The following is a 27018-nucleotide window of genomic DNA, read 5'->3' as shown; positions in this document are numbered from 1 at the left end:
AAGAGTGTGTTTAATTTTGTAAGAAACCACTAAACTGTCTTCCAAAGTGGCTGTACTGTTTTGTATTCCCACCAGCAATGAATGAGAGTTCCTGTTACTCCACAGCCTGGCCAGCATTGGTGCTATCAGTGTTCTGGATTTTGGTCATTCTAATAGGTGTGTTGTGGTATCTCATTGTTTTAATTTGCATTTTCCTGATGACATATGATGTGGAGCATCTTTTCCCATGCTTATTTGCCATCTGTATATCTTCTTTGGTGAGGTGACTGTTGATATCTTTGGCCCATTTTATAATTGGATTGTTTGTTTTCTTATTGTTGAGTTTTAAGAGTTTTTAAATTTTGGATAACAGTTCTTTATCAGGTATGTCTTTTGCAGATATTTTCTCCAAGTCTGTGGCTTGTCTTTTATTCTCTTGACACTGTCTCTTTGCACAGCAGAAATTTTTAATTTTAATGAAGTCCAGCTTATTAACTCTTTTATGGATTGTACCTTTGGTGTCAAAGTCATTGCCAAACCTAAGGACATCTAGATTTTCTCCTATGTTGTCTTCTAGGAGTGTTATAGTTCTGCATTTTACATTTAGGCCTATGATCTATTTTGAGCTGATTTTTGTGAAGGGTGTAAGATCTGTGTCTAGATTCATTTTTTGGATGTGGCTGTCTAGTTGTTTCAGCACCATTTGTTGAGAGACATTCTTTTCTCCATTGTATTGTCTTTGCTCCTTTGTCTAGGATCAATCGACTATATTTATGTAGATCTATTTCTGGTCTCTCTGTTTTGTTCCATTGATTAATTTGGCTCTTCTTTTGCCAATACCACACTGTCTTGATTACTGCAGCTTCATAGTAAGTCTTAAGTTGGTCAATGTCAGACCTTCAACTTTGTTCCTCTCCTGCAGTATTGTGTTGGCTCTTCTGGCTCCTTTGCTTCTCCATATAAACTTTAGAATCAGTTTATTGATTTCTACAAAATAACTTGCTGGGATTTAGATTGCAATTGCATTGAATCTATAGATCAAGTTGAGGAGAACTGACATCTTGACAATATTGAGTCTTCCTATCCATGAACATGGAATATCTCTTCATTTTTTAAATTTTTCTTTGATTTTGTTCATCAAAGTTTTGTGGTTTCCTCATATAGATCTTGTATAGAGTTTGTTAGAGTTATACTTAAGTATTTTATTTTTGGGGGTGCTAATGTAAATGGCATGTTTTTTGCTTATTTGTCTTGATTTTTTTATTGAAGTATAGTTGACATACAATATTATATTAATTTCTAGTGTACAATATAGTGATTCAACTTTTATATACATTTCAAAATGATCACTGTGAGAAGTTTAGTTACCATCTGTCTCCATACAAAATTATTGCAACACTATTGACTATATTCTCTTGCTGTAAATTACATCCCCCTGACTTATTTATTTTATATCTGGAAGTTTGTACCTTTTAATCTCCTTTACCTATTTTGCCCATCCAATGGCATTGCATTTTTAATTTCAAATTCCACTTGTTCATTGCTGGCATATAGGAGTGTGACTGAGTTTTGTGTGTGAACCTTGTCTTTTGCAACCTTGCTATAACTGCTTATTAGTTCCAGGAATTTTTTTTGGTCAATTATCTTGGGTTTTCTATGTAGATGACCAAGTCATCTGTGAACAAAGATAGTTTTATTTCTTCCTCCCCAATCAGTATACCTTTTCTTTTCTTGTCTTATTGCATTAACTAGGACTTCCAGTACAAAGTTGGAAAGGAGTGGTGATAGAGGACATCCTTGCCTTGTTCCTGATCTTAGTGGGAAAAAGTTCAGTTTTTCATCATTAAGTATGATGTTAGCTGCAGGTTTTAAAATTTTTTTGTAGATGTTCTTTAGCAAGTTGAAGAAATTCCCCTCTATTCTTAATTTACTGAGAGTTCTTATCATGATTGGATGTTGGTGCTCAGTCACTTTTGGAGTCAAAGAAAACAATAAAGGAAATTAATTTTGTAGAGGAATACCACTTAGGCAACTGATACTCATCTGCACGGGTCAACCCCATCTTCCCGTGCTTACTGGGACACAGAGTAAAGACCAGATTCTATTCTGCCTGACACAAATACCATATATATATATATACATATACCCTTCAAGGTGCAAAGAACTAATTGGAGCAAACCAGTTTAAAGCAAAGGGATTCACATCCCTTTACTACATTTATTGGAGGCCACGCCTCACAATAAGGGCAAGGGCAGGGCTTCTAAAGGAAAAGCTATAAAGTTACAGGAGGAAAAATGAGTGCTCAGTTTGAATAAGTGCTTGGCTTTTCAGAAGAGCCTTGGTTGGGTGTCTGGAGCTCAGCTGGAGCCGTTGCTGAGCCCCAAGCACCTTTGTTAAGTTTAGACACTTGTTTTCTGATTCTCCATCAGACTGTTGTTCTTTCCGGTTCTTACCAATTTCTGGAGGAACAGGCGCTCCTGTTCTTTACTGAGGCCCTGATTGCTTCCATCGTCACCCTCCAGACTCAATCACTAGCTCTGGGCAAGTCTCCAGGCACCAGCTCCAGGCTTAGGGAAAATTTCCCTTATCAGCCCAAGTACACGGTGCTCACACCCATCTCTGCACCTTGGCTCCCACTGTACCCTCCTCCTTTTTCCCTTCCCTCCTTCTGGAAAACCTTTTCCCCTTCTGTGCATTTTGTAATTAGGGCACAGTTAGATGACTTAATTGCCACATATGCAGTATAGGTTTTTTCAGTTGTACATCTGAACCAGCTTTTTTTTTTCTTGTTTTTATTTTTATTGTGTAATAACTGTATATTTTTAAAAAAGTAAAATGATGTGAAACAGCAATCCCCTGTCCTACCCTCTTCAGAATCCAGACCCACTCTCAAAGACGACCACTGTCAATTCTTAACTGTTTCTTATGGCCTTACCTCCACGTTTCTAAATAATGTGCCTATATTACTGTTTTCAGATCAATTTTAAGTAACTATTGACTTTCCATTATGAAAGATGAGGAATTTCTTCTCTTACATGCTTCTCTTTCACCTTCCTCCATCCAACTAACACACATATATATATATACAAAATTTTTTGGTTAAATCAATACTATTTATAATCTATAATTCTATAAATAGCAAAAACTATTTAGGTCTTATTATGAGCTAGACACCATTCTAAGGCTAATTTCTCCTGTAGATACCAGAATTCTCTTGATTTTACAGATGAAGAAACCAAAGTACCTGTTGCTAAGATGTGCAAGATCATGAAGCCTGCAAGTGGCAGAGCTGGGATTTTAAGCCAGGCAGTCTGTCTGTAGAATCCACACTTTTAATCGCTAGGCTATCCCAACTCTGAAGCCTGTTTACTGAGTGCTTACTATGATTCTCAGTGCTGAGGATTCATAAGTGAATAAAATAGATAAATTCGAGACCCTCAGGAACTTACATTTAAGGGAGAACACCGGAAATAAACAAATGACCAAGTAAATATATAAGGTCAGATGGTGGCAAGTGGGTGAACTTAAAACAAGGTGAGGCAGGAGAGCTGCTATTTTTCTTGGGACTCTAAAGGAAAGTCCTCTTTGGGAAGGTGGCATTTTGGCAGAGGCCTGAATAAGCGTGAGTGAGAACCATTTCAGTAAGTGGGAAGGAGATACTAGACAGAGAAAATGATGTTTGCAAATGCCCTGAGCTGGGAGCCTGCCTGAAGTGCTGGAGGAACAGTCACAAGACACATGTGGCTGGAGGAGGGTGATGGATGGAATGGAGAGATAAGATGGGAAAGGTGGCCTGCGGCCACATCACGTAGGGCCTGGAAGGCCAAGGGAAGGACTTGGATTTCTTTCTAAGTAGGATGGGGAATCAGCAGAGTATTCTGAGCAGCAGAGGGACAGGATGCGACAGTGCTTTGAAAGGCCACTCTGGCTGTGTGTGGAGAAGAGACTGCAGTGCAGCAAGGGTGGAGCCTAGGAGGCAGCTGGGAGATGCCAGGAGGAGTCCAGGGCAGGGTGCTGGCGGCTTAGCCTAGAGTTAAAAGCATGGATTCTAGAGCCAAACAACTTGGATTCAAATTCCAGCTCTGGCACTTAATGGCTTCATGACCTTGGACATCTTAGCAAGGCATGCTTTAGTCTCTTCATCTGTAAAATGGAGACCTTGTGGAGGTGGTGAGAAGTGGGTGGGTTTATGAAATATTTTGGAAAGTTGACAGGATTTGCTGATGGGTCAGATGTGGAATATAAGAAAAAGTGGAGTCAAGGATTTTGGCCTGAGCATCATGGAGAATGATGGTGTCATTTCCCGAGATGCGGAGCATTGGGGAAGGAGCAAGTTGGGGGGTCAGGGTTGAAATCAAAGTTTGAGATGCAGAGACCTCCACATGGAACTATCAGATAGGCAGTTGCACATGTCGGTCTGGAGTTCAGGGGAAATTTGAGTGTAGACAGGGAAGTCGTCCAGGGAGCAAGGCCTGGGCACTTGAACGATCAGAGTCAGGAAGAGGAGACTGAGAAGGAGCGGCCAGAGGCAGGAGGAGAGGCAGGAGGAAAGTCAGGAGACTCTGGTGTTCAAGAAGCCAGGTAAAGAGTTTTTCTTTTTCTTTTTTTTTTATTGAGTTAATGATAGGTTACAATCTTGTGAAATTTCAGTTGTACATTAATGTTTGTCATTCATGTTGTAGGTGCACCACTTCATCCTTTGTGCCCACCCCCCACCCCATCTTTCCCCTGGTATCCACTAAACTGTTCTCTTAGTCCACATTTTTAAATCCCTCATATGAGTGGAGTCATACACAGATTATCCTTCTCTAGCTGGCTTATTTCACTTAACATAATTCCCTCAAGGTCCATCCATGTTACTGCAAATGGAATGATTTTGTTCTGTTTTGCTGCTGAGTAGTATTCCATTGTATATATGTACCACATCTTCTTTATCCATTCGTCTGTTGATGGGCACTTAGGTTGCTTCCACGTCTTGGCTATTGTAAACAGTGCTGCAGTGAACATTGGGGTGCATAGGACTTTTGGGATTGCTGACTTCAAGCTCTTTGGATAGATACCCAGTAGTGGAATAGCTGGGTCGTATGGTAGTTCTATTTTTAATCTTTTGAGGAATCTCCATACTGTTTTCCATAGTGGCTGCACCAGTTTGCATTCCCACCAGCAGTGTATGAGGGTTCCTTTTTCTCCACAACCTCTCCAACATTTATTACTATTAGTTTTAGATATTTTTGTCATTCTAATGGGTGTAAGGTGATATCTTAGTGTAGTTTTGATTTGCATTTCCCTGATGATCAGTGATGATGAGCATCTTTTCATGTGCCTATTGGCCATCCGTATATCTTCTTTGGAGAAATGTCTGTTCATGTCTCCAGCCCATTTTTTGATTGGGTTGTTTGATTTTTTGTTGTTGAGTTGTGAGAGTTCTTTATATATTATGGTTATTAAGCCTTTGTCAGATATATGACTTGCAAATATTTTTTCCCAGTTAGTGGGTTGTTTTTTTGTTTCAATCCTGTTTTCATTTGCCTTGAAGAAGCTCTTTAGTCTGATGAAGTCCCATTTGTTTATTCTTTCTATTGTTTCCCTTCTCTGAGAAGACATGGTATCCGAAAAGATCCTTTCAATACTGATGTCAAAGAGTGTACTGCCTACGTTTTCTTCTGGAAGCCTTATAGTTTCAGGTCTCACCTTTAGGTCTTTGATCCATTTTGAGTTTATTTTGGTGAATGGTGAAAAAGAATGGTCAATTTTCATTCTTTTACATGTGGCTTTCCAGTTTTCCCAGCACCATTTGTTGAAAAGACTTTCTTTTCTCCATTGTTCTCCCTTTTGTTCTTTGTAAGTCTGGCTAGGGGTTTGTCGATTTTATTTATCTTCTCAAAGAACCAGCTCTTTGTTTCATTGATCCTTTCTACTGCCTTTTTTGTTTCAATAGTATTTATTTCTGCTCTGATTTTTATTATTTCTCTCCTTCTGCTGACTTTGGGCTTTATTTGTTCTTTTTTCTCTAGTTCAGTTAGGTGTAGTTTAAGATTGCTTATTTGGGATTTTTCTTGTTTGTTAAAATGTGCCTGTATTGCGATGACTTTTCCTCTTAATACAGCTTTTGCTGTATCCCATATGAGTTGGTATGGCATGTTATCATTTTCATTTGTTTCCAGGTATTTTTTTATTTCTTCTTTAATTTCTTCAATGATCCATTGCTTGTTCAGTAGTGTATTGTTTAGTCTCCACATCTTTGTGCCTTTCTCAGCTTTTTTCTTGTAATTAATTTCTAGCCTTATAGCATTATGATCGGAGAAGATGCTTGTTATTATTTCAATTTTTTTAAATTTGTAGAGGCTTGCATTGTTTCCCAACATATGGTCTATCCTTGATAATGTTCTATGTGCACTTGAGAAGAATGTGTATTCTGCTGTTTTAGGATGAAATGATCTATGTATGTCTATTAAGTCCAATTGTTTTAGTTTTTCGTTTAGCTCCACTGTTTCCTTGTTGATTTTCTGTCTGGATGATCTGTCCGTTGATGTGAGTGGGGTGTTGAGGTCCCCTACTATCACTGTGTTGTTTTTAACATCTTCCTGTAGGTCTGTTAATAGTTGCTTTATGAATCTTGGTGCTCCGATGTTGGGTGCATAGATATTTATAAGCATTATTTCTTCTTGATGAAGTGTCCCTTTGATCATTATATATTGTCCCTCTGTGTCTCTCTTTACCTGTCTTATTTTGAAATCCACTTTGTCTGCTATGAGAATTGCAACACCTGCCTTTTTTGCTTGCTGTTAGCTTGAAGTATTGTCCTCCACCCCTTCACCCTGAGTCTGTGTTTGTCCTTGGGGCTGAGGTGTGTTTCCTGGAGGCAACAAATTGTTGGATCTTGTTCTTTAATCCATTTTGCCACTCTGTGTCTTTTTATTGGAGAGTTCAATTCGTTTACATTGAGAGTGATTATTGATGCATGTGGACTTAATGCTGTCAATCTGTCACTCATTATCTTGTTTTCCTGCATTTCTTTTCCTGTGTGCTTAGCCTACCCATTTAATACTGCAATTTCTTATGCTGGGTTTCTTAGATTTTTCATTATTTATGTTTTGTGGCTCTGTTCTGGTTTTTAGTTTAGTGGCTACCCTGAAGTTTGTATTTAGAATCTCGTGTATAACAGTCTATTCTCTGGTGGTCTCTTACTTACTTGGCCTAGAATGATTTAGACCCTTTGCTCTTCCCCTCCTAAATAATTATTTGTATTTCTTATTCCAACTCGTGTTATGCCTTTGTAGAGTGATAAGATCGTCCTTGCTTTGGTAGTTTCCTTACCTTTACCCTAATGCTCTAGTTGAATATTTGCTATCCTGTTCTGGTTCTATCCATTGGTCTCCCTACTCTGTGGTTTGTGACCACTTTCTCCCTTTTTTCTTTTTTCAGGTATGAGAGCCTTCTTCAGGATTTCTTGTAGTGGAGGACTTTTAGCAACAAATTCCCTTAACTTTTGTTTGTCTGGAAAAGATTTAATTTCTCCCTCATATCTGAAGGATATTCTTGCTGGATAGAGTATTCTTGGCTGAAGATTTTTATCTTTTAAAGCTTTGTATATGTCACTCCATTCTCTCCTAGCTTGTAAGGTTTCTGTAGAGAAATCCACTGAAAGTCTGATAGGAGCTCCCTTGTAGGTTATTCTCTTCTGTCTTGCTGCCCTGAGTATTCTTTCTTTGTCTTTAATTTTTGCCATTTTTACTACTATGTGCCTTGCAGTAGGTCTTTTTGCATTGACAAATCTAGGGGATCTGAACGCTTCCTCTACACTCATTTCTCCATCAATCCCTAGATTTGGGAAGTTCTCTTCTATAATTTCATTGAGCACACTTTCTGCTCCGTTTTCCTTTTCCACGTTCTTGGGAATTCCTATGATCCTTAAGTTCTTTCTCCTCATTGAATCCACTATCTCTCAGAGATTTTCCTCATTTTTTAAAATTCTTAGTTCTCTTTCTTCCTCTGTCTGGAGCCATTCAGCCTGTCTATCTTTGATTATGTTAATTTTCTCTTCTATGGTGTCTCCACGGGCATTCAGGGAATCTGTATTCTGTTTTATCTAGTCTATTGTGTTTTTCATCTCTAGTAATTCTGTTTGATTCTTCTTTATAATTTCAATCTCTTTTGTGAAGTAACTCCAGAACTCATTGGCTTGTTTCTCTATCTTTCTCTCTACCTCATTGAGTTTTTTGATTATAGCTGCTCTGAACTCATTTTCACTTAGTTTACCTAATTCCAAGTCCTCAGGACTTAATTCTATGTTTTTATTGTTTTCTTTCTGGTCTGGGGCTTTTATAAATTGCTGGATGGTAGAGGAGTGTTTTCTTTGCATGGTGGTAGAATTTGGTTTCAGTTACAGCCTGTTGCCACTAGATGGGGGTCGAGAGCCACACGTTCTGAGCTCTCTGCCTTCAGGCGAGATGGCGGCACCCAGTGCGCTTTGCTGGGAGGAAGGGGCTGCTATTCTCAAGGGCCTATCTGGATTCAGATCAGTTCTGTTCTCTGGTCTCCCAGGGCCCTGGGTTTATGGGCTCCCCTTGCATGGAAGCTTTCCCCCATCAGCGGGTTTCCATTGTACCAGCGGCAGGAGTCCTGGATGATCCCCTGGTCGTGTGGCTCCTCCCCTGCTCCTTCCCATACCCCTGACAGCGATCTCGGTCTCTGGGGGAGGGAGCAAAGTTCTCTCCTACCCCGTTCCAGCTCCTCTGATGCCGGCAGCAAGGTCTCCATCCTCCATCTTCTTGGTACTGTAGGTCTCTGACGTGTTGGCATTAGATTTATTATCTGAAATTCAGTTTTTCCAATCCTTTGTTGTAGTTTTGTGGGGAGAGAGTCCCGGGTCAGCTCACCCCACCATTTTGCTCTGCCCCTTTTTCAAGAGTTTCTCATTTTTTTCTTTTCTTTTTGAGGAAGATTAGCCATGAGCTAACATCTGCCGCCAATCCTCCTCTTTCTGCTGAGGAAGACTGGCCCTGAGCTAACATCCATGCCCATCTTCCTCTACTTTATATGTGGGACGCCTACCACAGCATGACTTGCCAAGTGGTGCCATGTCTGCACCCGGGATCCGAACTGGTGAACCCTGGGCTGCCAAAGCGGAGTGTGCACACTTAACCACTGTGCCACTGGGCCAGCCCCAGAGTGTTTCTTGCAGAAAGGGGTGATGAACTGTGCTAGAAGTTGTGGAGGGTCAAGAAAGGTGGAGATTGAGAGCAGCTCATTGGTGTTGGCTAGGTGGAGCTCATGGGTGACGTTTTGGTGGCCATCAGAACCTGTAGGCCTCAGCTTAATTGTCCCTTTCTCAGGGAGGCCTCCTTCTCTCTTTAATGCCCGCCTCCTCTCCCAGCACTCTGCACTTTCCCTTCTCTGTAACTGGTGTGATATCTTAGACATGAGTTTTGACAATTCCTTGTTTAGCATCTGTTCCCCACTGTAGTGTAGACTCTATGTGGGCAGGGAATATGGGTGCTGTGTTTAACCCTGTGGATGAGCATCTAGCTCATGCCTGCCACCCAGGAGAGGCTCAGTAAACATCCACTGAATGAATGTTGAGTAAGCACCTGTGAACCAGGCCTGGGGACAGAGCCCAAATATATGTATGTGTATATATATATATATATATATATATATATATATATATATATTTAAATTATTTTATCAAGGTCATATTGGCTTATAACATTGTGTACATTTCAGGTTTACATTATTATATTTCAGTTTCTGTGTAGACTGCATCGTGTTCACCCCCAGTAGTCTAATTTTCATCTGTCACCACACATATGTGCCCCTTTACCCCTTTTGCCCTCCCCCTACCTCCTTCCCTTCTGGTAACCACAGTCTGTTCTTATCTACATGTTTGTTTGTTTGTTTATTTTATACATGAGTGAAATTGTACAGTATTTGTCTTTCTCTGTCTGACTTATTTCACTTAACGTCATACCCTCAAGATCCATCCATGTTGCTGCAAATGGCAAGATTTTGTCTTTTTTATGATTGAGTAGTATTCCACTGTGTATTCCACACTACATCTTCTTTGTCCAAACATTTAAAATTTTGCTTTCATGAGGTCAGCTGTGGGAACAGGGTTTTATTTGGGAACAAGCTTTCCTGTGGATGTTGGGGAAGAGATTCCCACATAGACCTTGCTGGCCTTTGTGGAAGTGGTGACTGAACATGCTTGAACGTCTTGCACGAGCTGTTGTAACCAGAAGGGACATGAGCTCCGGAGGGGTAGCACTTAAAAAAAAACGTCAGTTTTTAGAGCAGTTTTAGATCTACAGAAAATTGGGAAATAGAGTGAGTTTCCATTCACTCCTCACATAGTTTCCCCTATTATTAACATTCTACACTGTTAACATTTGTTACAATTAATGAACTAATATTGACACGTGTAGTCCATATTTTATTCAGATGTCCTTAGTTCGACCTAATGTCCTCTTTCTGTTCCAGTACCCAGCGTAGGACAGGATCCTCCCAGGACACCACGTTAGTTGTCATGTCTCCCTAGGCTCTTCTTGGCTGGGACAGTTTCTCAGACTTCTCTTGTTTTTGGTGACAGTTTAGAGGAATATGGATCAGGCATTTTTTAGAATGTCCCATAGTTGGGATTTGTCTGATGTTGTCTCATAATTAGACTGGGTTTTTGGGAAGAAGACCACAGAGGTAGAGTGCCATTTTTACCACATATCAAGGGTACATACTATCAACATGACTTACCACTTTTGATGTTGACCGCCATCACCTGGCCAAAGGGATCGTTTGTCTGGCTCATCTACTGATGTTACTCTTTCCCTCCATTTCCATTCTGTCTTTATTGGAAAGAAGTCACTCTGCACAGCCTACATGTAAGGAGCGGAGCTATACTTCACTTCCTTGAGGGTGGAGTATCTACACACATCACTTGGAATTTTTCTGCATGAGAGATTATCTCATCTCTATTTGCACAATCATTTATTTGTATCAATATGAACTCATTGAGATTTTATACTTTGGGTTATAATCCCAAATGACTTTTTAAATTTTATTGCTCAAATTGTTCCAGTTTTGGCCATTGGATGCTCTTCGGCTGGCTCTTGTGTTGATTTGATATGCCCCCATCATTCTTTTAAAAGGATTTCCTCACTTTATGGCACTACAAGATGCTCCAGGCTCATCTTGCATATTTCCTGCTTCAGTCCTAGAATCAGCCATTTCTCCAAGGAGCTCTAGTTCCTTTTATTGGGGAATGGCATTAGATGTGGATACTAGGTGAGCTTGTTGCTACTGGGAGTGGGAGCACTTTTTCAAGCATTGGGAATTGAGAGAGGAATTTCTTCTCTGTAGGCACAGATTCTACTTAAGGCCATAAGGCCTCATCATTTTTCTGATTTATTGGACATGAGTAGACTTTGAAGACACAGATGGGGAAGAAATTCATCACAAACATCTTTAGTAGGGAATGAGAGTGGTTAAAATGATTGTCACTAAAGGAAACGCCATTTGGCCTCTCAAATATGAAACAGTTGATGGATTAGGGAAGGAAAACATAAGAGAGCCTATTGTTTTGTTACTGGAAAGCTCAGTAATAGTTATTACAGCACAGATGTTATTGTAAAGGCCTGTTGGTAAAAGCAATCAAGATTGTATTGGAAGTATAGGACAAGAATGAGTGCTTTGGGACCAGACTGATCTGGGTTTGAATCCTTAGTGTAATTTCTCAGCCTTGGATCTTGGACAAGCCATTCTACTCCTCTAAGTCACATTTTTCTTGTCTGTAAAGTGGATGTAATGATCATACCTACCTCATGCAGTTGTTGAGGATTAATTAGATAATTCATACAATGTCGTTAGCCTCAGGGCCTGGCATAGTAAACACTTGATAAGTGTCAGCTGTCTGAAATGTGCCAGGATGCACCTGGTCTAGGGAAAACATGTGGAGCAGATGTCCGAGGCATCTTGGCCTATTGGACACAGCAAATGAATTTTGTTAGAATAGCAGGTTTTGGCCTTCAGTGTGGACACCTATAAGAAACAGATCAAAATTATTTTAAGGACTAAAATATAGTGACATTCAGGCAGAGAAATTAGTAGTAGATATTTTTCCCAGGTTGGGGTCTGGGGGCTGCTCTATTGCTCACATGCTGATAAATGGGTCCCCCTGGATCTGCGAACCCTACAGAGAATGAGGACAGTGACTTCCTCCCTTCCTCCACACATTCCCTAGGCTGAAGCCCCAGGGGAAAGAAAGGGAAGACAGCAGTGGAATGGTTACAGTAATGGGATGGACAGAGGCCAGCTCTCGCTGCAGGTCTTGATGAGAATCAGAGGCAGATCTAAGTAGACGGATGGGTTCAGCCCCAGGAGAGTCATCTTCGGGAGGGAGAAGTTCTTCCATCCCCAGTGTGGGGAGGTTTTGAGGAATTTGGCAGTAGATGTCAGCATCATTTGTGGAGTCCTATGGACTCTGCAGGCCAGTAGGGGAGAAAGCATCCCCTCCTTGATGGAGCTAGTATCTCAAACGATGATCCTGGCAAGAACAGAACTACTCTCTCTAAACAAATCCCCAAATGGGATGGTGGGGCCTCTATCTCATTATTGTACTGGTTTTATGTCTGATTGCTTTTTGGTTGGTGAGGCCACTGGCAAGTATGCCATGCTTTCAACACTCCACCCCAGACACTGCAACCCTAGGGGCAAACATTTGTTCAGTTATCCCATGTTATGGACTGAATTGTATTCCCCCCAGATTCATATGTTGAAGTCCTAATCCCCAATATGACTGAATTTGCAGAAAGGGCTTTTTTTTTTTAAGATTTTATTTTTTTTCTTTTTCTCCCCAAAGGCCCCCGGTACATAGTTGTATATTCTTCGTTGTGGGTCCCTCTAGTTGTGGCATGTGGGACGCTGCCTCAGTGTGGTTTGATGAGCAGTGCCATGTCTGCGCCCAGGATTCAAACCAACGAAAGACTGGGCCGCCTGCAGTGGAGCACATGAACTTAACCACTCGGCCATGGGGCCAGCCCCTCAGAAAGGGCTTTTAGGGAGGTAATTAAGATTACATGGGGTTGTAATGGTGGGGCCCTAGTCCATTAGGACTCATGTCCTTCTAAGAGGAGGAAGAGACACCTGAGCACGCTCTCCTTCTCTCTTTGTGCATGTACAGAGAAGAGGCCACGTGAGGACACAGTGAGAAGGTGGCCATCTACAAGCTAGGAAGAGAGGCTTCACCAGAAACCAACCCTGAAGGCACCTTTGCCTTGGATTCCTAGCCTCCAGAACTGTGAGAAAATAAATGTCTGTTGTTTAAAACACTCAGTCTGTGGTATGTTGTAATGGAGGCCTGAGCAGAATAATACAGCCCATGTTGTTTTTTGTACTGCGTGTGTGAAATATTGCATTTCTTGTTTTGTGACCTGCTTGTTCCTGTTCTCTGGCCACACTATAAAATTTTCTGTGCGTACCCATTTGTTTAGGTTTCATGGTATTTCTTTCTGGCGAGTGGAGAATCCACTGCATGTGTTGGGAAGTAGGTTATGACATGTATTTACATTTTTCTTTCATTGTAAAGGGTTTCAGTGGCTCATATCTTGAAATAGAAACGAGTTGGCTGCAGGGATTAGTGGGTATTTATCCTCAGGTGTTTCCTATCCCCAAGCACAGTTTTATTTTTTTAAAGGAAATTAGGAAAATGTAGTGCCACGAGGGGGCGCCCCTGTAATTCTGATCTAGTAGCAAAGCCAACACTTTCATTTTGGAGGAAGTATCTCCTAGAGAAGGTCTTCAGATTAAAATAGGTATTTTTGTTGGATATCTGCCAGTGGCCTCACTGGGTGCACGCACAGGGCCCCAATTACTAAACCCAGAGACTCCTGAGGTAGAAACATGTCCCCCACTGTTGTGGTAGCTCACAGGCTCAGTTAGTGCAGCTGCTTGTCCAGCGTCACTCAGGTAATAAGTAAAGAAAGATGAGATTCAGAACTAATTCCATCTAATCCTAAAGCCCCGCATTCCCACACAGCCCACTGTGGCACTGGCATATCTCCGGAGGGTCTATAACCTGAAGGGCGGTGGTCAGCACGGAAGCCACGCTGGTCAGTGCGTGTCCTCAGAATTGGGGTCATGAGCAGTCTGCCCACCACAGAGGTGTTTCAGTTGAGTGAGGAAGTTTCAGAATGTTCTTGAATGTGGGAGAAATCACCCCACTCTGACCATCTCAGGGTCTGTGCTCAGCAAGGCCCCCTTGTGGTTGGAAAGAGAATTTGTTAATGGGAAGGGGGTGTCTTAGGTCACTGATTTGACTGGGGAGTCTTTTACCACAAATGAATAACTTGGCATCTACTTTATATGTTATCCTTGACATAATTTTGTCAGTGTGAGTGCATACCCAAGAGTCTGGACATTAGTGAATATTGTAAACACTTAGAGCTTTGGGACCTGAAGTACTGTGGATGGCTGTGGCCTTTGAGATTCTCTCCTTAAGAGGTGCGGGGTCCTGAGGGAAATTAGGCAGCATCCCTGAAAACAGGGTTGAGAAAATGTGATTGGGGGGAACCACCAAGGAGGTATAGGAGGCAATAGGATGATATTTATTAGGGTCTGGAAAGGGGGCTGGAAGAGGAGTCAAGAGCAGGGAGAAGGGCAGCAAACACTTATTGAGTGTTTAATGACATAGAAATCATATTGTTCTTTTCACAGATGAGGAACTGAGTTTTGAAGAAGTTGAACAACTAGCCCAAGGTCAAACTGATACTATGTGGCAAAGCTGGGACCTGAACCGCATACTAGTGCCCAATCTCTTTCCATAACACCAGATCGCCTCTCAGAAAACATGGTCTTCATTCTCACCAGAAATCCACCATCCCTTCTCTTCTCTGAGCAGTTTTCCTTAAATCCAGGAACACCTACAGGCCTTTGGGCGATTCTGAGCTCAGCCACTAAGTGGCGACATTGTCTGATTGTGGCTCAGGCCCCACTCCCCTGGGGATGTGAAGGAGGGAAGTAGTGGTGGTGTGCCTGTTGGTGCTGCCCTGTGCTGGGTGCTTTTTGTACTATATTTGTTTCCCAACAACCCTACGAAGTACGTATTATCCCAGTTTACAGATGAGGCCATTGAGAATCTGCCCACGATTACACAGTTTAGTGGTAGAAGCAGAAATGGAATCAAGGTCTGTTTGTCTCCAAAGTCCTGCCTCCAAGTATGCTGGGCTCCCAAAGAAAAAGTCGTTCTGAGCCCTCAGGATGCACAATCTTGTGGGGAGGTAGATGGGGTGGGTGGGGGGACCCCACTTGAGTTTGGGACAGGACTGTCCAGTGAAGGAGGAGGGTCCATGAGGAGTCCCCAAGCCTTAGCTTTGGTTGTTGAAGGAGAGAATTAGGTTTTAAGGTGGAAATCAAATATAGTTAATACTACTCTTGCGAATCCCTTGGATGCTGAGGGATTGCAGGCCGACCTCCCACCCTCAGCAAGTGTTTCCTCCTGCTCTGGAAGACATGCCTTTTCTTCCTGATGAAACAGTGGGCTGGTATGAGGGGCCAGGCTGTATGAAACCTGTGTCCTGCATATCGAAACATCGGATTCACCCAAAGACAGTGGTGTGCTGGAGCCAGCTGGAACTGGCTGTGAGAGCTGCTTTCGTACATCTTTTCCCAACGGTGTGTTCATGTCATCAAGGCAGTAGTTTGAAATGAGCCCTAGTGGGAGTATTTACACCACAGAAATTTTCGAATGCTAGAGATCAGGGCTTTTTCCCTCCTGAGGAGCCAGCTGTTAGGCAGTTACCAGCACACCACTGCCCACCAGGAAAGGCTGGTGGGAGCAGAGAGATGGACCAATGAACCCCAGGGGAACCCATGGATTTACAGCTTCCATCTCAAGCTCCCTCCAAGTCCTCAGGTTTTGAATAGAGTAAATACTACTGGAGTAGAATTGCTGCCCAATTTAAGTTGCTATTTTTTTCTCCCTCTTCTTTTTTGTTGCTGAGGGAAATAACCAAATTTGAGTAATAAAAGATGCATACCCTTTGTCTCCACTGGAAAGCAAGATGGCTGACACTGGAAGTTGTCTTTGGGCCCAACCCATGAGGGAGTTGTGCCTGGGTCCTAGGAGGGTAGGACACCCACCCAGGAGTGGGTGGGCTGTGGTGTTAGCTGGGGAAGGACAGCACACGTGACTGCTCAGGGTCCATGAGGACAACTAGCTGAGAGGAGCTAACCTTTGTTTTCCCAAAGAATGATGTGGCGTGGGCCTTCGGGGGACTAGTGTCCATCAGAAGAGGAGGTGCTGGGTGAGGTCATGCCTGTGAACCCACCTCGGGGCTCAGTGAAGCAGCAGATGGTGACCAGGATGGGAAGGGAAGCCCCTGGCAGTGCTAAGACACAGGCATGTTCAGTAAATATCTGCTGAATGGAAACCAGTGATGGCTGCCATGTGCACTTTAGCTGAAAGGTGGTTGTCTTGTTCGAGAGCATATGTGATACCCCAGGGTCCTCACAGGCAGGGTGGGGACTAGGGTGAGACACCCACTCTCAGGTGCCAACCTGCGCTTGCACCAGCCTGAGTGGGCTCCTCGCCTCACCTGTTCACAGGGCCTGGGTCCTGCATCAGAAGTGGGAGGACAAGATCCAGTGACATCTGTTGCTGTCACGGATGACCAACAACTTGCTAATGTATTGTGAGAGCCCAGCACAGAGATCACCTAATTCCATCTGAGACAGGACAGGGCCGGCCCCCAGGGAGGCTGTTTGATCTGCTTCTGGAAGGGTCAGCAGACATGTGACAGGAGACGGAGGAAAGGGTGATACTCCAGGGAGCAGGAGCAGGCACACAGTCTGGAGGCTGACGGGGCGTCCTTTCTTAGGTCCACAGGGGATGAGGATTGATCCCGATAAATGGGGAGGTCTTTTCCCAGTTAACTGTCCTGCTGGGGCTCTCCCTCCCCTCTGTGCCCCCATCAGGAGGTCTCAAAGGTCTGAAGGCATGTCCTCAGGGCCTGTGTGGAAGCTGCAGAGCCCACCCACTGCCCTGTGGGGTGGAGTGGTGTGGCCTGAGCCCCTTGGTGGGCAGAAGGTTGTGCTGGGTGTCGTGGCCTGTCCTCCCCCAGTGGACAGATGAAAGATGGTGGGAACCCATCCAGCCAAGACCTGTGAGTGAAACCTTGTGATAAATGAAGTCCAGTAGAAAGGGGCCAACTGATATGTTTGAGGTGAAGTTTACCGACAAACTTAGTTGGGAGCCCTGCCGGGAAGCTGGGCCCAGGCAGGGGATGGGAGCAGCCTCCACCAGTGGGGCTTCTCCAGGTTTAAAGGGTAATGTAGTTAGCATGACTGATGGGATGGTTAAGACTAATGGAAAGACCTTGTGAAAGCCTGACTGAGACACTCCCTAGGAGGACAGGGCTCCCTGCCCCAGGGATGGGGAGTGTTCACCAGCCTCCAGCTCACAGACCTGAGGGTTCCAGGCCCTGCTGGAGACAGCTGAAGCTCCTCAGGCCAGCAGGCTTTGCAGGCGTGGGCTGGGCTGGAGGCGCAGGCCCATTTGTGATGCACTGAGTGCAGAGGGAGGCGGCTGTGGTTGGCCAGGGGCCGCCTTCGTTCTCAGAGGCTGTGAGATGCAGCCACAGGCCTTGGTTCCCCTGCCTGGGGGTGGTGTGAGGGAGGTGAGAGGCCGCTGTGGGACAGGCCTCCCTCCCCCTTCGTGTGGCTTCTCAAGCTCTGAAGCTGTCTTAGTGTGGGAGATTCATTTCCTTGAGAGGGACCTGGATCTGGAAAGACCATGGGTCTGACAGGCTGACCACCTGGTTCTAGGCCTGGCTCTGCCACCTACTGGCTTCCAGACCTTGGGTTTATTCATGAACCTCCTTGGACCCTCAGTTTCCTTATCTGTGAAATGGGAAGGTAATCCTAATGATGCCTGTTTCTCACAGGTGGAAGTGCTTTGTAAACTGGAAAGTGCTAGACAAGTGGGTGGTGGTGATGATGATTTAGCTCTGGATGCCCTTGACAGACTGGAGACCCTGGGAATGTCTGTTGTGTAGATTCAGCAAGAACAGATTAAGCAGTGTTCCCATTTATCCAACAGTCAGACGTCTCCCATCCGTAACCCTTTAGAACTTAGCTCAAGGCAGGACTCCTGTCTCATTGCCATGGGCACAGGGACCTGTTTCAGTGACCTGAACACAGGAGCCCCCAACGCCCAACATTGGCAGCCCCTCACCCTCAGAATAGTGTTTCTTAGGCTGCCTGGCCTCACAAATAGCAATATTTCAAAAGTGTTTCACACAGAATCATGTAGCTGTATTTATTTTCTCTTTTGATGTTATAGAAAATAAATGAAGCAAAATATACTTCATCCTTCTGGCTTTCCCACCCACTCTTGTCAGATAGAGAATTCCAAACTCTATTTTCCTTTGCATTCTGTTGCCAGGAACTATTTTTGATTTTGTTTATTGTGTTTGTCAAGTTTTTAGTTGCAGACTCAGTCTTCTCTTCAGCTACTCTAAGAAGAAAAATGTTTAATAAAGGGTATATATTAACTCAACAATGTTTTAACAGGGCTGAAGGAACAAACTCAAGTCAGATCCCAGGAATGACTTCCAGAGCGACACTGCAGGATTTGGCTGCTAAGAGGGCTGCTGCCTCTGACATGAACAGGAAACTGCAGGATCAGGAGCTGCTCATCTGTAGCCGTTCTCTCTCTGCCAGTGTTCCATGCCTGCAAAGCAGATGTCCCCCCCCACAACCCCCCAACCCCCGACCAAGTGTAACTCAGTCTCAGGTAAAAGTCCTATGTGTGTAAAAACGATTGCTTGGACCTTAGTCATAGAGAATCTGGAAAACATAGTTCTTATCTTTGCATCCCCCTGCAGCACAAGGAGGATCCTCGATCAGGGACTTAATGGGTGTTGGATGAGCCAGGCCATGGGATCTGCCAATCTTGTCCTCAAAGAGCTGATTGAACTTGGTTTGACACTTTTCCAGGCTTTGACACAATACAAGTCCCCCTGTGCGTTCTGTAATATGCAACTTTACCATCTCACAGTCCCCACCCCCCCACTTCCTTTCCCTCCTACATTAACCCCTCCATGCCTGCATTCACACCTGCTCTCTTGGTTCTGTTATACCCTGGATTCCATACACAAAAAAATATAATTGAGCCAAGAATTTGTTTGTTTGTGGATATTATTGTAGATTGTGGTCTGTCACAGGGAGGTGTTATCAGTCTCATTGGCAACACACAGGCTTTCCCATCTTTGCCATCACCTCCATCATGGCCTCCCTCTAAAGCCTGAGGTCCTCACACACGACCACTCTCTGCCCTGTAGTGTCCTGTGGGGTGTAGAATCCACTGCCCCTCACTCCAATTCGTTCTCTGAGAGAGCGACCTTGTCAGCTTCCAGCCCTCACCAGCACCCCCCTGGGGAATTCTGGTGAGTGAGACTTTCCTGCCTTGTTACACCAGTGAGCACAGTGAGAGCCAGCGAGAGATGTGGGAAAGAACTGAAGAAGTGGAACAAAAAATGTAGACTTTTCTTCCAGGAAGGTTGCCTGTGATGAGCAAGAAAGAGGTGGATCAGGAGGGAGGCCATAAGATTTAGTAAGTTTTTGACTTTTTTAGTGGAAGAGGTTCAGTCATATTTTCAGGATGAGAGAACAGATTCAGCAGAGAGGGAGAAGTTGACACAAGACTGGGGAGGGAATAATGGATGAAACAATGTGTCTCAGGGGACGAGAGGCAGGAGCAGAGCAGGTTTTGTGGGACTTAATATGTTCAACCTTTTATACCTAGAAGCAGGAAAGAGAGTGAGTATTTACAATGAGAACTGTCTCTCCAGGGAGTTTGCGCCTCTAGTGTCCTGAGGCCTCCCTCGCCTGCTCTTGGCCCGGACTGTCAGTGACTATCCTGCTATGTGGACTGTGGCTGTTAGGTGGATGCTTGTCTATACTTGACAATCTTTCTCTCCTTTCACCTTTGTCCCCTTGACTCATTTTTTGTAGCATTTTGTTTTTTTTTAATTCATGAAAGGGAAATCAGCTCTGAGAAGAGACACCACTATAAATTGTTGTCATTATTCTTGTCCTCTGTGCCTCAGCAGGGGCTGGAGTGGTGAGGAGAAACCTCCAGTTCTCTCCTTATGGTGCCTTCCCCACATGTCTCCTCCCTCTTGGGTCGATTTCTGGAACTTTAGCCCAAAGGAAATCATTATCATTGTCACACACTGGATGCAGCCCTACTGGGGCAGGGAGATAGGAGTAGGTGGGGCCCTGGGAACCCTCTCAGGCTGCATGGTCCCTGTGATAGCGAGAAAAACATGACACTCACTGTGACAATAAGTGAGAACGGGGAGAAACCAGGAAGAAAGGAGGGTTGAGAGAGAGGATCTCAGAAAAATCAGCAGTCAGGAAAACCAGGGGGCCTGCATGGATAAGGGGGGTGATGCAATATGTGTGGAGCCTTTAACAAGGACCCTGGTGGCAGAGGATGGGCAAGGGGGCACCTCAGCCAGGGGAGCAGGCAACTGGACACAGGACTAAAGGACCCTGTTCACTCAGTAACTACCATTCTCCATCTGACATGGCCTTAACGTTAATGGTACACACAGGTTAAGAGTAAGAGGAGAGAAAACATATGCCATGCAAACACTAATTCAAAGAAAGCTGGAATGGCTAATTAATATCAGAGAAAGTCGACTTCAGGGCACAAAAATTACCAGAAATGGTGATGGACATGTAATCGGGTTCTGGTACTGACTTCAATGTATGTAGTGTTTCTCCATACAACAAACAATTCTTGGACATTAGCTGTGTGTTCTTCAATTCAATTCAATTCTGACACTATCCACAAGGAGATAGCATGAGAGTCTGCTGTTTAAGAGTTCAATCCTACCAGACTCTCCCCGCTCCATTTCAGATGCCATCACAAGCCCAGGTTGTTACCTATACTGCTGACTGGCTATATATCAGAGGTTCCCATGACCCCTTCCTTGGGTTTGAGGAATTTGCTGGAGCAGCTCACAGAACTCACAGAAACATTTTACTAGACTACCAGTTTATTGTAAAAGGATATAACTCAGGAAAAGGCAGATAGAAGAGATGCATAGAGCAAGGTATGGGGAAAGGACACAGAGCTTCCATGCTCTCTCTGAGTGCATCACTCTCCCCAGTATCACCTGTTCACCAACCTGGAAGTTCCTTGAACCCTGTCCTTTTAGGTTATTTTGGAAGCTTCATTACATAGGCATGATTGATTACATCATTGACCATTGGTGATTGAACTCAATCTCCAGCTCCTCTCCCCTCCCCAGAGGTCGGGAGGTCAAACTGAAAGTTTCAACCCTCTAATCGCATGGTTGGCTCCACTAGCAGCCAGCTCCCATCCTTAGGTGCATTCCAAAAGTCACGTCATTAACATAACAAAAGACACCTTTATCTCTCTCATCACAGGAAATTCTAAGGGTTTTAGGAGCTCTGTGCCAGAAATGGAGAGGAAGACCAAATATATATTTGTATTATAAATCCCAGTACCACAGTATCACAATGAGTAGATCAATTCGTAAAGAAGAGATAACATTCCTAAATGTGTATGCATCTGACAACAGAGCTTCAAAACACCTGAAGCAAAAACTGACAGAACTGAAAGGAGAAAGAAACAAATCCACTATGATAGTCAGAGGCTGTGATACTCCTCTCCTAGAAGTAGAGGTAGTAGAAAGAAAATCAGCAAGAATATAGAACAACTGAACACCACCATCAACCAACTTTACTTAATTGATGTTTTAGAACATCCACCAAACAACAGCAGTATGCGTTATTTTCAAAGCACATGGAAAAATTCAGCAGGAAATGTCCTATCCTGGGTCATAGTGTATTGTCTGATGATAATGGAATAGACTAGAAATTAATAATAGAAAGAGAACAGAAACATCTCCAAACCCTTAGAAATTATACAAGACATTTGTAGATATTCTGTGGGTCAAAGAGGAGGTCTCCAAGGAAATTAGAAAATAATTGAACTAAATGAAAATACAACATATCAAAATTTATGGGATGAAGCTAAAGTAGTGCTTATAGAAAAATTGTAGGATTAAAGGCTTATGTTAGAAAAGAAGAAATATAAAAATTATTTAACTTCTCATCTTCTGAAACTTGAAAATTAAAAACACCTAAAACAAGCAGTAGAAAGTAAATAATAAAGATAATAGCAGAAACTAATGAAAATGATAAATGTGAAAAAGGGTGTATTCCTGAAAGCTACAGTTAAGTCAGTCTTAATGGTGAAAAATTGCATGATTTCCTCTGGTATTGGAAATAAGAAAATACGTCCAATTTCAGCAGTTGTATTCAACATTGTACTGGAAGTCTTAGCCAGTTCATTAGGGCAAAGAAATAAAAGGTCTAAAAACTGGCAAGGAGGCAGGGGAAACCTATCATTATTTGTAGACAACATGCTTGCCTATGTAGAAAAACCTCTAGAACTAATAACTGAGTTTAGCAAGTTTAGAGGAAAGAAACCCAACAGAAAAATATTGTGATTCTTCTATTTACTAAGGAAAGTCATGAACCCCAGGTTAAAAATTTGGATTCCAGTTTTTTTGGAACATAGTGAGGTTCTTGAAGGAGTCTGTGTACGTGAAGATTAATCTAGTCAAGCTCTGCAAAATGCATTAGAGGGTGGGCAGGGCACTGGTGGCACAAAGCCCCGTTAACCTCTGTAGGTGGTATCTTCTGTGCTCACCCCCAATTCCTGATCCACTCCCCTTACCATTTGGTCTTAAATGAAGATATGAATCATTTTTCAATTCAAGTTGGACACTTCACCCACAGATTGTTTGAAGAGTAGTTAATAATAATATTACTGCCTGTTGTAGTTAGGAAATTCTGATTCAGTTTCCTTACCAATGAGTGCTAGAAGCAGCTAAAGTTTCACATTTTTTTCATTCTTAAGATTGTGACAATAAAATAAAATCATTGGATGTGAGGTACTCAGCATGAGACCTGACAAATTTAATTACTTGATCAACAACTCTAGGAGGTAGAAGGACAAGAAGGAGCCAAGGAAAAGGTCCGGGTTTTTGGAGTGGGCCATTGAACACAGAAATAGGTTGGAAATGAAGATAATGAATGAAGCATTGGACATGTTGAGTGTGAGCCTCCAGTGGAGATGTCTTCTCAAGTCGAATGCAGGGTCTGATGCTAGGCAGATGGTGTGGGGTGGGGATATAGACTTGGACACTAACAATCTGTAAATGATAATTGGATCCCACAGAGAAGATGTCCTACTGAAAGAATGAAAACTAAGCTGAAACGGGAATTATGACAAAACCATCGGGAGCACCAACATTTGAGGGAAGAATGCTTGTAGAGAGAGGAGCCAGCAAAAAAGCCTGAGGAGGATGGAAGATGGGAAAGGGGAGACCCAGGAGAGTATGACATCAAGGAAACCAAAGGAAGAGAGTGTTTTAAGAAGGAGGGAGAGGTCAATAACGTCAACTGCTGGAGAGGTCACCTGATGATGTTCTGAGCACTAGGAGAGGAAGGCAAGGAGGGAGTGTCTTGGAGAAAGGTAGAAGTGTGACTGTGATGTGGAGGAGGGAGACATAGGGCAACAGTTGGGGGTGTGAGGGTAAGGGGGATGTTAAGAAGACAGAGTACTGAGAACAATTATGGGATGCACCAAAGTAGTGTGCAGAGATGGATCAGTGGAGCATACCAAAGAAAGAGGAAATACATTAGAAAGCCAAGTTCCTGAAAAGGTGTGAGGAGAAGGGACTTGAAGTGCAGTGATGAAGGTACTAACTTTAGACACTAGGAGCTCAATGTCTTCCAAGGGGACAGGAGAGAAAGTTAGGACAGACATAAATGAATGCAGGTCAATTAAAAGTTTGGTGGTAGGAAATTGAAATCATACCTTTCTGCTGTCTATTTTTCCCTGAGAAATAGGAGGCCCTGTCATTTGACAAGAGTGATAAGGTAGCATGGTGTCTTAGTCTGCTCATCTGCCATAAAAAGTAAACAAAATAATATAGAAGATGGCTTAATCAACAGAAATTAATTTGCCCACAGTTCCAAAGGCTGGAAATCTCAGATCAGAGTGCCAGCATTGTTGGGTTCTGGTGAGAGATCGTGTCCTCACTTGCAATCACTTCCTGGCTTACAAATGGTCACCTTTCCCCTGTATCTTCACATGTAGAGAGAGATTGAGAGAGAGAGAGAGAGAGAGAGAGAGAGAGAGAGAGAGAGAGAGAGAGAGAGAGAGAGAGATCTGTCTCATGGCAGTAATCTCACACATTGGCACTTAGGGCTTCAATACATGAATTTTGGGGGAACATTATTTAGTGCATAGCTGGTGGATGTTTTTGAATGTGAGAGACAGTCAGCAGAAGGATGAAAAAAGCGGAGCTTTGGAGCCAAACGACTTGTATTTGAATCCTGGTTCTGATAATTCCAAGCTATACGGACTTGAACAAATGGCTTAGTCTTTCCATGTCTCATTTTTCTAATCTGGAAAGTAGGGGTAATGATACCTATCTCACTGAATATTTATGAGGATTAAATGAATTAAAGCACTCAGAATGATTATAAGTTTATGTCACATAGCAAGAACACAAGTGCTAGATATTACAAATTTATATTATTTATATAAAAATAAATATTTAAGCTATTATAAATTTATATTATTTATATTTAAATAGCTCTCATGCACATGACTGATTACTGAGTCGTGTTAAAGATTGTTTGAAGCTAGATATTGTGAATTTATAATGGTGTTGTCTGGGAGGTTAGTGATTTTGTAGGGAGCATGAGTGTTTATGAGTTGACCCATGGAATTTTAGCAGGGTGGTGAAGAAATGGTGGTGGATATGGTATGCAGGCGCTCAGTGGGATTCCTGTACTGCAGGAGCAGGAGAGCTAACCCACATTTTGCAGGCTCTCTTGCAGCTAGGGTTCTGGGTGTGATTGAGTGTTATTTTCATAGGTGGGTTTGAAGGGTGGAAGTGAGACAGAAGACATCCCTTTGCTTTTTTTTTTACTTTACTTTTTTTTTTACTTTACTTTTTTTTTTGTTTTAAAGATTGGCACCTGATCTAACATCTGTTGCCAATCTACTTGTTTTTTCTTCTTTTTCTTCCCAAACCCTGCAGTACATAGTTGTGTATTCTGGTTGTGGGTCCTTCTGGTTGTGCTATGTGGGGTGCTGCCTCAGCATGACTTGATGAGCAGTGCCATGCCCGTGCCCAGGATCTGAACTGGTAAAACCCAGGCTGCAGAAACAGAGCTCTTGAACTTAAGAACTCGGCCACAGGGTGGTCCCCATCCCTTTGCTGTTTCTGCTGTTTCTGTGTTAAGGAGTTATGGAGTTATGGAGTTACTGGGTTTTCTGCAGCATTAAATCCATGGGTATTGGGAGACAAATTGTTGCATATTGATTTTTTACTAATGTGTATCTAGCAGGTCAGACATAGCTCTGCAGCCAGCAGTGCTGATGGTGGCTTCTTGACTGCTGTATCACAGCTGAGGCATTCTATTGCTTCTAGTCAAGCATCCTAATTCACACATACATGGATACTGATGTCATGCTGAGTGCAGGAATTTGGCTGAAGAAAATATCTGATCCTGTCTTTGTTGACAGGTGATCAGGAGCATGGTTGATAGGTGACCGTGATGTGGCAGTTTGTGTGTAATATAGCCAGATATATCCTCAGAGTATTTGGGGATGAATAAGTGGTGGAGGAATTGTGACCTGGCTACAATAGGGAGAAGCAAGGAAGGCTGGACCACCTCTCTATCCTAAGGTATGTGGGTATGATAAAGAGATCATTCTCTTCTTGAGAGGTTCAGGGGAGTTCATGGGGAGATAATGATCTGCAAGGGGAGAGGCAGGTTTCGGTTAAGGCAAAACATTTCTTATACTTAATCACAGTCGTTATTTGACTCCTGTGAATTACAACGTTTTTCCTTCAATTATATTTCTATTTGGTTACAAGTGATATATTATGGCCTATTAGTTTTGATATGTTGATCTTAAATTCAGGCTTTAATTGAATTCTGCTGTATAAATATTGTATATGGTAAAATAGTATTAATATTTATTTTAAGTTGATATTAATACAAACTAGATATCTATAAATTAATATGTAAATGGTAATCTGCAGAGCAAGCAGTTAGAAAATAATGGAAAAATATATAGTAAAAGAAATGACAAGAAAATACAGCAATACAATAGAAAATAACTGACATGAAGAAGATAGTAATGGCAGAATAGGGACACAAAAATACATAAGATATATAGACAATTAATAGAAAAATGGCAGATGTAAATCTTACAAGAGGCAGAGCTAAATTTTATGTTAATAATTACATTCAATGTAAAAGGATTAATAGTTCTAATTGAAAGACAGAGATTGGCAGAATAAATAAAATAAAACACACGATCCATGTATATGCTGCCAACAGGGGCATACTTTAGATTCAAAGATACAAATAGGCTGAAAACAAAAGGATGGGAAACGATATGCCATACAAATAATAACTAAAAGAGTTAGAGTAGATATACTAATTTCAGACAAAACAGACTTTAGGACAAAAATTATTAGTAGAGGCAAAGAAGTATATTTTACAATGATAATATGGTCTATCCAGCAAGACGATATAACAATTATAAACCTATATGAACCTACAAACAGAGTCCCAAAATACAGGAGGCAAAAAGTGACAGAATAGAAGGTAGAAGTACACAATTCAACGGTAATAGTTGGAGGCTTCAATACCCCAATTTTAGTAATGGATAGAAAATCTAGAGAGAAGATCATCAAGGAAATAGAAGATGGTAGAGTATATAAAACGATTAGTAGAGAGTTATGTGCAAAAGAATGAAACTAGACCACTGTCTTACACCATATATAAAAATTAACTCAAAACAAATTAACGACTTGAATATAAGACCTGAAAACATGAAAGTCCTAGAAGAAAACATAGGCAGTACGCTCTCTGACATTGGTCTTAGCAGTATGTTTTTGAATATGTCTCCTCAGGCAA

The sequence above is a fragment of the Equus przewalskii genome, unplaced genomic scaffold (assembly GCF_037783145.1).
Source record: "Equus przewalskii isolate Varuska unplaced genomic scaffold, EquPr2 ChrUn-9, whole genome shotgun sequence".
NCBI lineage: Eukaryota > Metazoa > Chordata > Mammalia > Perissodactyla > Equidae > Equus > Equus przewalskii.
The sequence above is the reverse complement of the archived record's forward strand: the minus strand, read 5'-3'. Positions refer to the sequence as shown.